Below are 11,946 nucleotides of genomic sequence, written 5' to 3' on the forward strand. Positions count from 1 at the left end.
ATATAAAATGGTACAACTACTTTGAAAATCAATTCGGTGCTTCCTTAAAAAGCTAGAAATAGAGCTACCATACGATCCAGCAACCCCATTCCTCGGAATATATCCTGGAGAAATAAGAGCCTTTACACGAACAGATATATGCACACCCATGTTTATTGCAGCACTGTTTACAATAGCAAAAAGATGGAAGCAACCAAGGTGCCCAGCAATGGATGAATGGATAAATTATGGCATATTCACACAATGGAATACTATTAATCAATAAAGAACCATGAGGAATCTGTGAAACATTTCATAACATGGAGGAATCTGGAAGGTATTATGCTGAGTGAAATTAGTCAGTTGCAAAAGGACAAATATTTTACGAGACCACTATTAAAAGAACTTGAAAAATAGTTTAAAAAGAGAAGAAAATATTCTTTGATGTTTACTATAGTGGGGAGGGAGGGAGGGAGAGGGATTTTCACTAATTAGATAGTAGATAACAACTATTTTAGGAAGGGAAAGACAACACACAATACCCAAGAGGTCAGCACAACTGGACTAAACCAAAAACAAAGAAGTTTCCTGAATAAACTGAATGCTTCAAAGGCCAGTGTAGCAGGGGTGCGGGTTTGGGGACCATGGTTCCAGGGGACATCTGGGTCAATTGGCATAATAAAATCTATTAAGAAAACATCGTGCATCCTACTTTGGAGAGTGGCTTCTGGGGTCTTAAAAGCTGGCAAGCAGCCATCTAAGATGCATCAATTGGTCTCAACCCACCTGGAGCAAAGGGGAACGAAAAGCACCAAAGATACAAGGTAATTATGAGTCCGAGACAGTAAGGGCCACATAAGGCAGAGACTACATCAGCCTGAGACCAGAAGAGCTAAATGGCGCCTGGCTGCAACCAATGACTGCCCTGACAGGGAACGCAACAGAGAACCCCTGAGGGAGCAGGAGAGCAGTGGGATGCAGGCCTCAAATTCTTGTAAAAAGGCTAGACTTAATGGTCTGACTGAAACTAGAAGGACCCCGGAGGTCATGGTCCCCAGACCTTCTGTTGGCCCAGAACAGGAACCATTGCCAAAGCCAACTCTTCAGACAGGGATTGGACTGGAGTATGGGATAGACAATGATACTGGTGAGGAGTGAGCTTCTTGGATCAAGTAGACACATGAGACTATGTGGGCAGCTCCTGTCTGGAGGGGAGATGAGAAGGCAGAGGGGGACAGAAGCTGGATGAATGGACACGGAAATGCAGAGTGAAAAGAAGGAGTGGGCTGTCTCATTAGGGGGAGAGCAGCTAGGAGTATATATCCAAAAAACCCAGTGCAAGGTGTACATAAATTTTTGTGTGAGAGACTGACTTGATTTGTAAACTTTCACTTAAAGCACAATAAAAAAAAAAAAAAAAGAAGAAGAAGAGGACTTAGAAAGATTAAGTAAATTATTCAAAGTCCACACAGAAATGTGGTAAGTGATAGAGCCAGGACTGAAGTCTCCATCCATTTGACATAGAACCTACATGTTTAATCGTCACACTCTACTGATCCGTCCCTACAATGGAATGTCGTGCAGCCACTGGAAATCATTCTACAGGTGCATATTTGTAGCTGTGGAAAGATGTTTAAGATTGCATGTTAAGTTTTAAAAGCTATTTAAGAAACAGTATGTATAGTATGATCCCATTTTGGGAAAAAAAATTGTAATGGAAACAATGGAAAAACATCTAAGGTGATATACTGCAAAATGTCAAAATTGTGATGAACTGTGGGGGCAGACTTTTGGGTGATTGTAAGATTTTTCTCTTTTTATATCTGAATTTTATAAATGTTCTGCAATGATCGTGGGTTGTTGTCAGCTCCATTGAGTTGGCCCGCAACTCATGGCGACTCCATGCACAACAGAACTAAATGCTGCCTGGTCTTGCACTATCCCCATGATCAGTTATGGATCAGACCTCTGTGATCCATAGGGTTTTCAATGACCAGTTTTTGAAAGTAGATTGCCGGATCTTTCTTCTTAGTCTACCTTAGTCTGGAAGTGCTGTTGAAATTTGTTCAGCATCGTTAACAACACATAAACTTCCATTGACAGATGGTTGGTGGCTGCATATGAGGTGCATTGGCTGGGAATCGAACCCAGGTCTTTTGCATAAAAGTCGAGAATTCTACCACTGAACCACCAATGCACAATAAGCATGGGTTACTTGTGTAATAAACATTTTATACAGGACAACTGTTCTTCTTAATCTTTTACTGTACCAGACAGTTTATGATGCCTCTCGTTTTCTGAATGTTTTATTGAGATGGCTCTTTAAAGGAGGCGCCTGGGAGGCTTGAGGTGTGACTACAGATCTCAGCCTTGACTTTGTTTGGTTGTCAGGCTCAGATGTGGTTTCCAGAATCTAATTAGAAAGGTCCGTCATCCCTCTCACTAACACTTGTAGATAGATACCCACGTATCTGTTGACACTGAAGCTATTAGCCCCTGTCTTGAAACTCTACCTGTGAGGACCTCAGCCCCAGGGAACACTGGTCCTGGAAGAACATTCTCACCTGGTGTCTACTGGACTGGTCAGCTGAGCAATCTCAGTCAAGAAACCCTAGCGGGCCCATTCCTTTATGCTCTTACAGCTGTTTCACTTTATTTTCTGTCTTTGTTATGCTCCTTTAACGGATCTTATTTAAGCTCTCATTCACTTTAGCATCTTTCATATATGCTATCTTAGCTAAATTTTGGTTATAGATTTTATTTTAATACATTAAAAAAATCTTTTATAAATGATAAGTAACACGAGTATAAAGTGCGATAACTTATTTCGTAAGGAACCAGACAACATGCAATAACCTTTCCAACTGACACTATAGATTGGTATGCCTTGCTCAGGTTGGTGTACCCTCTGAGATGTTGTTAGTTGCCATCGACTTAATGGCAACCCTAAGTACAACAGAATGAAACATTGCGTAGTCCTGTGCCATCTTCGTGATTGCCGGTATGTTTGAATTATTGCAGCTCATCTTCCAGCACTACATTAAGCAATATTCTGTTGTGATCCATAAGGTTTTCACTGGGTAATTTTTGGAAGTAAACCACCAGGCCTTTCTTCCTAGTCTATCTCAGTCTGGACACTCTGCTGAAACTTGTTCGCCACAGGTCACTATACTACTATTTGAAATACTGGTGGCATATCTTCCAGCATCTTAGCTGCATGCGTGCCACCACAGTACGACAAATTGACAGATGGATAGTGGTAAACCCTAGGAAGTAGTTACCAAACTATTTTTGTTGCAAAGCTACTGTACAGAAGGCTTGAAGCCTAGAAATCAATAGAGGAAAGGGAGAAATTGCTGCTCAAAGCCAACCTTTCCGGACTCAAGGAGGAAAACATTGTACAAACTCCCGCTTTGTGTTTCCCATTGTCAGTGAGGTATCATTGTGTGTGTGTGTGTGTGTGTGTGTATTAGCGGGTGTCTAGATATACACCCCTCACTGCCAGCAATACCCCTGGTCTGGAATGAGAGTGGTGGGCCAGTGACTAGAGTCTCATATTCAATTGTTTTGGAGTTAATAATTTTCTGGCGTATAGTTAACACTTCGTCAGAAGTATCTGATGGCTAACAAATCATTTTAACATTATTGATGATGTTGACAGTGTGAAGGCAGGTGGTGGATGAATAAAACATAGTGACTCCTCCCTGGCTTTTTTGCTTCATCTTAGACTGATTTATCCTGCATATTCTTTCTACCCTCATCAAGAAAAAAAAAAGACATTCAACATTAAAACCATATATGCTGTTATGGATTGAACTGTGTCCCCCCAAAATGTGTGTCTGGAAACCCTGGTGGCATAGTGGTTAAGATCTACAGCTGCTAACCAAAAGGTCGGCAATTCGAATCCACCAGGTGCTCCTTGGAAACCCTATGGGGCAGTTATACTCTGTCCTATAGGGTCGTTATGAGTCAGAATTGACTTGACGGCAATGGATTATGGGTTAAAATGTGTGCTGGAAACCTAACCCTTATACCTGGAGATGTAGTTCCATCTGGGAGGAGGGTTTTATTTTTTTATGTTAATGAGGCTGTGTCAGTGTAGAGTGTGTTTTAAGCCAATCCTTTCTGAGATATAAAAGGACCAGCTTAGGTACAGAAGCCAGCACGAACCGGGAAAGGATAGATGCCACATGGAGATCTGTAATGATCACCGAGAAGAAAGGATTTTCCCCCAGGGCTGACAGAGAGAGCCTTCCCCTAGAGCTGGTGGCCTGAATTTGGACTTTGGGCCTCCTAGACTGTGAGAGAATAAATTTCTGTTGGTTAAAGCCACCCGCTTGTGATATTTCTGTTATAGCAGCACTAAGAATCTAAGATATATGCCAACAAAAGTTTCCATTCAAGAAGTTTGTAGATTTCATCTAAATGAAGGTAAGGTATTTGAAGATGATAAGCTGATTCGAAATAGCTGGAGGAGTATAGTTTTATTAAAAAACAGCCACTGCATTGTTCTCTTGTATTTGTCCTTAGTTTTCTCACTGTATTCAGTGGGAGTGCAGAATAAGCACAGTGTCAATGTATTTAACTTTAATTTTACCAGTAAATTGGTGAGTGGAGCCTTCTAGAGGAGACAGAGATGAGAAACCTAAAAGAAGTTCAGGAGTTTGAGGAGCCATTTACTTGGCACTAGTTTCAACCATGTACATTGTTAAAACCTAAGCAACTTCAACACCTGGAAAAGAGACTACAGGGACCTTAAGCTTAACCCAGAAGTCATACCAGACAGTCTCATCTTATTACCTCCTCATTCTATTAACTCTGGACAGGAGCTGCTTCTATCCTGAGCTCCCCAGCTTAGTGGAGCTGGCAGCATATTTTTTCCCCCAATTGTTAATTTATTCCTTCTCCAAGGCTGGGAGAATGGCTCAGAACACGCAGCAGAACCTATCTCAGGCCCAGGGAAATTGACAGCCACCGAAGATGGCTTGGGGGCTGGGGGTGTGATAAAATAAACGCAAGTACTTAGCTTTTGCTGAGAGCGCTGTTTTTCTCTGGTTCCAGAGGTATGAGTAGGCTGTGCGGCTCGCTGTCTCTCCCTGAGGAAACCGCATCCGGAACACTTCTGCCAGCCCCGCCATGGTCACTCCAGGGGATCGTGCCTGAGGGGTGCTGGTTTCCGCAGAGTCAGGTCCAGCAACTCCTCTCTGCTTCTGAACCGTCTCTCCCTCCCCTGCTGCTCAGTCCATTTTCCTAACTTTGCACTTGATATTCAGGGCTCCTAGCTTGTCATATGTGTAACTATTTCACTTGTTTTTTTGAGTCTTTGTTGTAAGAGAGATCACCGGGAAGCATCTAACTACGCTGCCATCTTGGCCTCACCTCCCTGTAGATTAATTTCAAAGTTAAAGCCTGGAAGGGAAGTTCTTCTGCAATGTTTTCTGAAGGATCCAAAATTTAAACTCCTGCCACACTGATCCTTGATGAGTATTAAAGTCTGTAAGAGCAAAAGAAGTGCGAGTCCTCCAGTGATTTGACTTTTTATTTATTTATTTTTGATTACGGAAAATTTCGAACATCTAAGAAAGAAGACAGACTAATGAGCCCTCACTTATCTGTCACTCATCTGCAACAATTATCCATTCACAGCCAATCATATTTTATCTGTATTCCAAGCCACTTCCCTCCATTCTATTATTTTGAAGCAAATCAGATATAATATTTTGTCTGTAAAAATTTTAGTATCTATCTCTAAAAACAAGAATTAAAGAAAATCACAGTACCATTATCACACCTTAAAATTAGCCATTATTTCTTAATGTCATCAATTATACACAATGCACAGAATTCCAATTAAAAAAATTTTTTTCAACAATGTAATTGGTTGATATATCTTTTAAATCTCTTTTAATATGCAGTTCCCCTCCCCCATCTCTTTTTATTTTCTTGCAATTTATTTGTTGGAGAAATGACTTGTTTGTGCTGTGGAATTTTCCACAGTCTGGGTTTTGAGGATGGCATCCCCCGCAATACAGTTTCGCATGTGCTCTGACTAACATACGTTCATAAATTGTTAACTGTAACTGGCTCTAGAGCCTTGATCAGATTCAGGTCAGGTTTTCTTTTTTTTTGGCAAGAACAATTTGTAGGTGATAGTGTATTTTTTTGTCAGGAGGGCACAGTATCTCATTGACACTCTTTTTGTGCTGTTGGTGATTACATTGACTCATTAAGGGCTGCAAAATTGTGATATTCTAATCCTATTTTCTTCATTTACTAGCTAGAACACTTTAAAGAGAAATTTCCTCATCCACCATTTGAGTATATAAGTGGTATAGTTTGTATAGGAAAGACAGGATAAATGCTAATTTCAAAATGAAGAGTTGGCTCACTGTCAACTAAAAATGCAGAAAGTAAGCCCAAAATTTTGATAGAGACAAGTTAAGAATAAGTAGCATTTGGAAGTACTCCTGCTAGCTGCCGATATCAACAATGCCACGTTAACTGTTTTTGCCCAATTTGTTTGTTTTTTTTTAACAGCTACCATGTTCTGTCTGAAAATAGAGTGACAAAGAATGTTTCTTATACTAGCTCTGAAAAAGAAAAAAGTAACAGATGACTTCAATGTGGTTGGTCCTTTTCAAGGGAATAGGTCAGAACTCAGAAGGAGAATGAGTCATGAAAAAATTTTTTGAGTAAATTATTTATCTCATAAGCTTTGTTGTTGTTAGGTGCCATTGAGTGAGTTCGGACTCATAGCCACCCTATGTACAACACAAAGAAACATTGCCCTGGCCTGGGCCATCCTCTCAATCGTTATGCTTGAGCCCATTGTTGCAGCCACTGTGTCAATCATTAAGCTGGTTGGATGGAAAGCTATATATGCCAATAATCTTGGGGAAAAATATAATCTGTTACCAGAATATAACTAATTAAGGGTAAATTTTGTAATTAATTTAATTCTACAAATATTCAGTTCATTTCAGTATTTAAAATATGTTAATTCTGTCTTTATTCTGGAACAGAGTAGGCATTTAGTTAAAATTTGAGACAGGCTGACCCTGTTTTAGCACATGCTACCTAAGGCTTCAAGGAGCCTTGGTGGTGCAGTGGTTAAGCGCTCGGCTGCTAACCGAAAGGTTGGCAGTTCTAACCTGCCAGTTGCTCCTTGGGAGAAAGATGTGGCAGTTTGCTTCTGTAAAGATTACCACCTTGGAAACCCTATGTGGAAGTTCTACTCTGTCCTATAGGGTTGCTGTCAGTTGGAATAGACTTTACAGCAGTGGGTTTGGTTTAAGATTTCTGTGACATCTAATAAGATAATCTAAAATGTCTCTGGAAAGTATATTACTATTACAGAATTATGGAAATATTATTATAATGGAAATGTAGCCACTGAATAAATGCAAGTCTAATTACATCATTTATAGAAAATAAATATCATGAAGAAATGTGGTCATTGTGCTTCTGAGGCCAGCATCAAATCATGTCAGCCCTGAAGTGTATACAAAAGAATGTGACACACAGTTCCGGTCATCACAAGGATAACAGACATGCAAAAAACAGTTAAATAAAAATGATAATTGCAACGTTTGTTAAGCGTGATGGCCATATTAGGAGTTTGTGTTTCGAAGGTTCTGGCATTAACTGCACATTAGGGCAACGGAACGTGATGCAAACACTGAAGAAACCACCACCTGCCTAGTGCCAATAGGGCCTGTTGAATGCTAGTAGTAGCTGTAATTCAGTGAGCTAGGAATTCACTTCCAGGAAACTTACATATGTTAGAGTATAAGGTTAACCAGCAGGTGTGGGGCCAAGTATGTCATTTCTTATTAGCAATATAAGAAGTAAACTTCCAGTTAATTTGCATTTTTATTTTTTGTCATTAAGGACTCTTCAATCCATAGGAACCTATCCCCATCACCTCCCCCTGTACTGGAACGGAATGAGCATGGTAATGCTTCCACATCAAATTTGTGTTCACCTGGTCTTTTAATGTCTGCGGCTTTAAAAGGTGATATGCCAGTAGCTGAAAGAATTTGTGGTGCAACGATTTATAGTCCATCTTTCTGAAGAGCCTAAAAAAAAAAAAAAAAATTTTTTTTTTAAGCCACTAAAAATTCCTGAACTTGGATACCAAGCAGCCGTTAAGGACCCCACTATGCAACTTTCAACTCATCCTGTTCCCCCAACCCTCACCTCGACTCACCCCCCTCCAGTTCTCTAATGAGTATTGCATAGCTTTGGAGCTTGCTAGGTGAACCCCTCCTGCTGACACTATGTACTTTTACCATCTAGATCAAGCCGTAATCAGTAGCTGCACTATCTACCTCTTGCACCTTGAGCGTACTCTTTCATAACAGCACTCAGAGCTAGTGGCCTCACTACGGGGATGCGGGGATAGGACTGCACCCAGTGAGTCTGTCAGAAGGGTAATGCCAAAATAACTGTCTATAAAATTTTTGTGCAGTGTTTCAGCAGAGATTTATTATTTTTTATAAAAATATCCCTATAGTTAGTTATAACAACAAAAACATTTTTTGTAAGCCCCATACCAATATACCTACAAGGCTAAAACTCTATGCTAATTTACTTTATGAACCTTCTAACGCGCTCCAGAAATCTTGGTGGCTTAGTGGTTAAGAGCTATGACTGCTAACCAAAAGGTTATGTATGCCAGGAAGGCATACATAAGGATCACCTGGTTTTTTGGGGACCTTGTTAAAATGTAAATTCTGATTCAGTATATCTGAGGGTGGAAATGGAAAACCGTGGTGGCATAGTGGTTAAGAGGTATGCTGCTAACCAAAAGCTACTGGGTGGAAATGCAAAATCTCAGCAGGGAACTTGTTAAAACTGCCAGTTCTCACCAGGGGTTTGAACCAGTTTGAAGCCCTGATTTAAATCAAGCAGCATCTCCTAGTATAGGCAAGTGGTTGGTGGTGGTGGGGTGGTCTACTCAGAACATGCCCTCATTGGGTTTATTAATGGATGTTCACCTGCACTCTGAGTATTTGTCTGGCAGTGTTATCCTGAATTCATTGAGTCATCAAAAGCATAATGGAGAGAAGGCATTTTTATGGGAATGTCTTATTTTGTAGTTTAATCTAAATCCACCCCTGCTTCAAGCCTGATTTTTAGAAAACTGGGGACACAGATCAAATCAAATTTATCCTCACTAAATTGTTTTACTCACTTGAACTTTGCATGATGCCATTATATCATATTAAGGAACACAAAAAAAAGCAGCCCTATAGAATATTTTTATCATGCTTATCTTAATATGGGGAGCCCCGGTAGTGACGTTGATAAGTGCTGGCTGCTAACCAACAGGTCAGCAGTTCAGATCCACTGGCTGTTCCTTGGAAACCCTATGAGGGCAGTTCTCTTCTGTTCAATAGGGTCACTATAATTCAGAATCAACTTGTTGGCAACAAGTTTGGTTTTTTGGTGCTATCTCGATATAAAATATATATATATATATAGCTGTCTTTTTTTTCCCCCTACTGGAAGGAACCTGAGATAGAGATACTTCAAAACTAATTTTTATCTGGCTCTAGTATGTATGGTTTTACTAAAATAATTTTTACTTGCTCTAGTTTCTAGAATAATCATCAAGGTAAATTTTAAAGAGTTAATCAAGTAGCAAATACCTTTGGGGAAGTCCAAACTTCATTCATTCAATAGGTATTTACTGAGCACTTTTCATGTGTTTCCTTACCACTAGTATGCCCTTTTTTGTGAAGAATCTCTTCAATTCTCTTATCCATTTTTAAATGGGTTGTTTATTATTATTATTATTGAGTTTTATGAGTACAAGTCCTTTATCAGATATGTGTGTCCCAGTATTTTCTCCTCATTTATAGCTTGCTTTTTCTTTCTCTTGGAAGTGACTTTCAATTTGATCAAGTTCTACTTAACCTTTTTTTCAGTTGTGCTTTTGGTATTGAATATAAGAAATATTTACCTTCCAAAGGTCACAATGTTTTCTCTTATGCTTTCTTCTAGTAATTCATAGTTTTAGGTTTTACATTTAGGTCTATGTGATCCATTTTCAGGTATTTTTTGTATATGGTACAAGGTGGGGGCGTATCTTAATATCCAGTTGTTTCAGCACCATTTGTGGAAAATATCTTTTCACCAATACCGTGCTGTCTTGATTGCTTTTGTTTTTGTATTTATCCTGCTCTGGGTTATCTGAGCTTCTTGAATCTGTGATTTGATGTCATTCGTTGTTTTTAGGAAACTCTCAGCGAATTTGGTTCTTTTTGTTTTTTTCTTTTAAAAAAAAATTTTTGTGTGCTTTAGGTGAAAGTTTACAGTGCAAATTAGTTTCTCGTTCAAAAATTCATACACAAATTGTTTTGTGACATTGGTTGCAATCCCTGCATTGTATTGACACTCTACCCCTTTCCTTTTCCACCCTGGTTCCGTGTGTCCACTTTTCCTGTCCCTTCCTGCCTTCTCGTCTTTGCTTTTGGGCAGGTGTTGCCCATTTGGTGTTGTATACTTGACTGAACTAAGAAGCACGTTCCTCATGTGTATAATTGTTTGTTTTATAGGCCTGTCTAATCTTTGGCTGAAAGGTTCATTTCTGGATTAGCAGGGTGTCCAGCCAGTCTGTCAGACCAGTAAGTCTGGTCTTTTTTTGAGAATTTGAACTTTATCCTACATTTTTCTCCTGCTCTATCTTAGACCTCCTATTGTGATCCCTGTCAGAGCCATCAGTGGTGGTAGCTGGCACCATCTAGCTCTTCTGGGCTTAGGCAGGTGGAGGTTGTGGTTCATATGGGCATTAGTTCTTTGGACTAGTATTTTCCTTGCGCCTTTGGTTTTCTTCATTCTCCTTTACTCCACATGAGATGGGACCAATAGATATATCACAGAAGGCCACTCACAAGCTTTTAAGACCCCAGATGCTACTCACCAAAGTAGGATGTAGAACATTTTCTTTATGACCTATGTTATGCCAGTTGACCTAGATGTCCCCCAAGACTATGGTCTCCATCCCTCAGCCCCAGTAACTTGGTCCCTCAAGTTGTTTGGATGTGTCTAGGAAACTTCTATGATAGTGCCTTGGTTTTTTTTTTTAACTCTTTTTTTCCCTTGTATTTCAGTTTGGGTAATTTATCTCCAAGTTCACTGATTCTTTTCTCACCTATGCCAAGTATACTATTGACCCTGGCAAAGGTGTTCTTCAGCTCTGTTGCCATGTGTTTTATTTCTAGCATTTCCATTCAGTACTTTCTTATGGTTTCAGACCATAGCGATTCTGACTCATAGCGACCCTGTAGGACAGAGTAGAACTGCCCCATAGAATTTCCAAGGAGTGCCTGGCGGATTTGAACTGTCGACCTTTTGGTTAGCAGCCGTAGCATATAACCACTACGCCAGGGTTTCCATAGTTTCAGACACTTAGCTGAAATTCCTCATCTCTTTATGCATATTGTCCTCCTTTTCCACTCAAGAGTTTAACATAGTGATCATAGTTAATTTAAATTCTCTGATAGTTCAAACATATGCTCATCTCTGCTTCCAGTTCTGTTGATTTTTTTGTCTCTTGACAGTGGGGTTATTTTTGGCTTGCTTTTTTGAGTGTCTTGTATTCTTTGATTGACAGCCAGACCTTATTTGTAGGACAGTTGGGACAGGTAAATAGTATTGATGCTCAAAATCAGCATGCCTCTTCTTTTCTGGGCAATTAGATTTAGGGTAGAGTCAATTTGGTCAGGAGTTGAGCTATGTTTGTGTATTATTGTTGCTCTAGTTACCCTCGTGGCACAGTGGTTAAAGCACTCAGCTGCTAACCAAAAAAAGATCAGTGGTTCAAACCCACCAGCTGGCTCTGTGGGAGAAAGATGTGGTAGTCTGCTTCCATAAAGATTCCAGCCTTAGAAACCCTATGGGGCAATTCTCCTCTGTCCTACAGGGTCACTATGAGTCGAAATCTACTCGATGGCAGTGGGT

At 39.9% G+C, this 11,946-nt stretch overlaps 1 non-coding gene across 1 annotated transcript; it reads right to left on the bottom strand.

The window, feature by feature from the left end:
* Positions 1-2,105: 2,105 nt before the first annotated feature.
* Positions 2,106-2,176, bottom strand: TRNAK-UUU (transfer RNA lysine (anticodon UUU)). The gene has a single exon. It is a non-coding gene; the product is annotated as a tRNA-Lys (tRNA).
* Positions 2,177-11,946: the final 9,770 nt, after the last annotated feature.

This window comes from Elephas maximus, chromosome 1, assembly GCF_024166365.1.
Source record: "Elephas maximus indicus isolate mEleMax1 chromosome 1, mEleMax1 primary haplotype, whole genome shotgun sequence".
In the NCBI taxonomy this organism is placed as follows: domain Eukaryota; kingdom Metazoa; phylum Chordata; class Mammalia; order Proboscidea; family Elephantidae; genus Elephas; species Elephas maximus.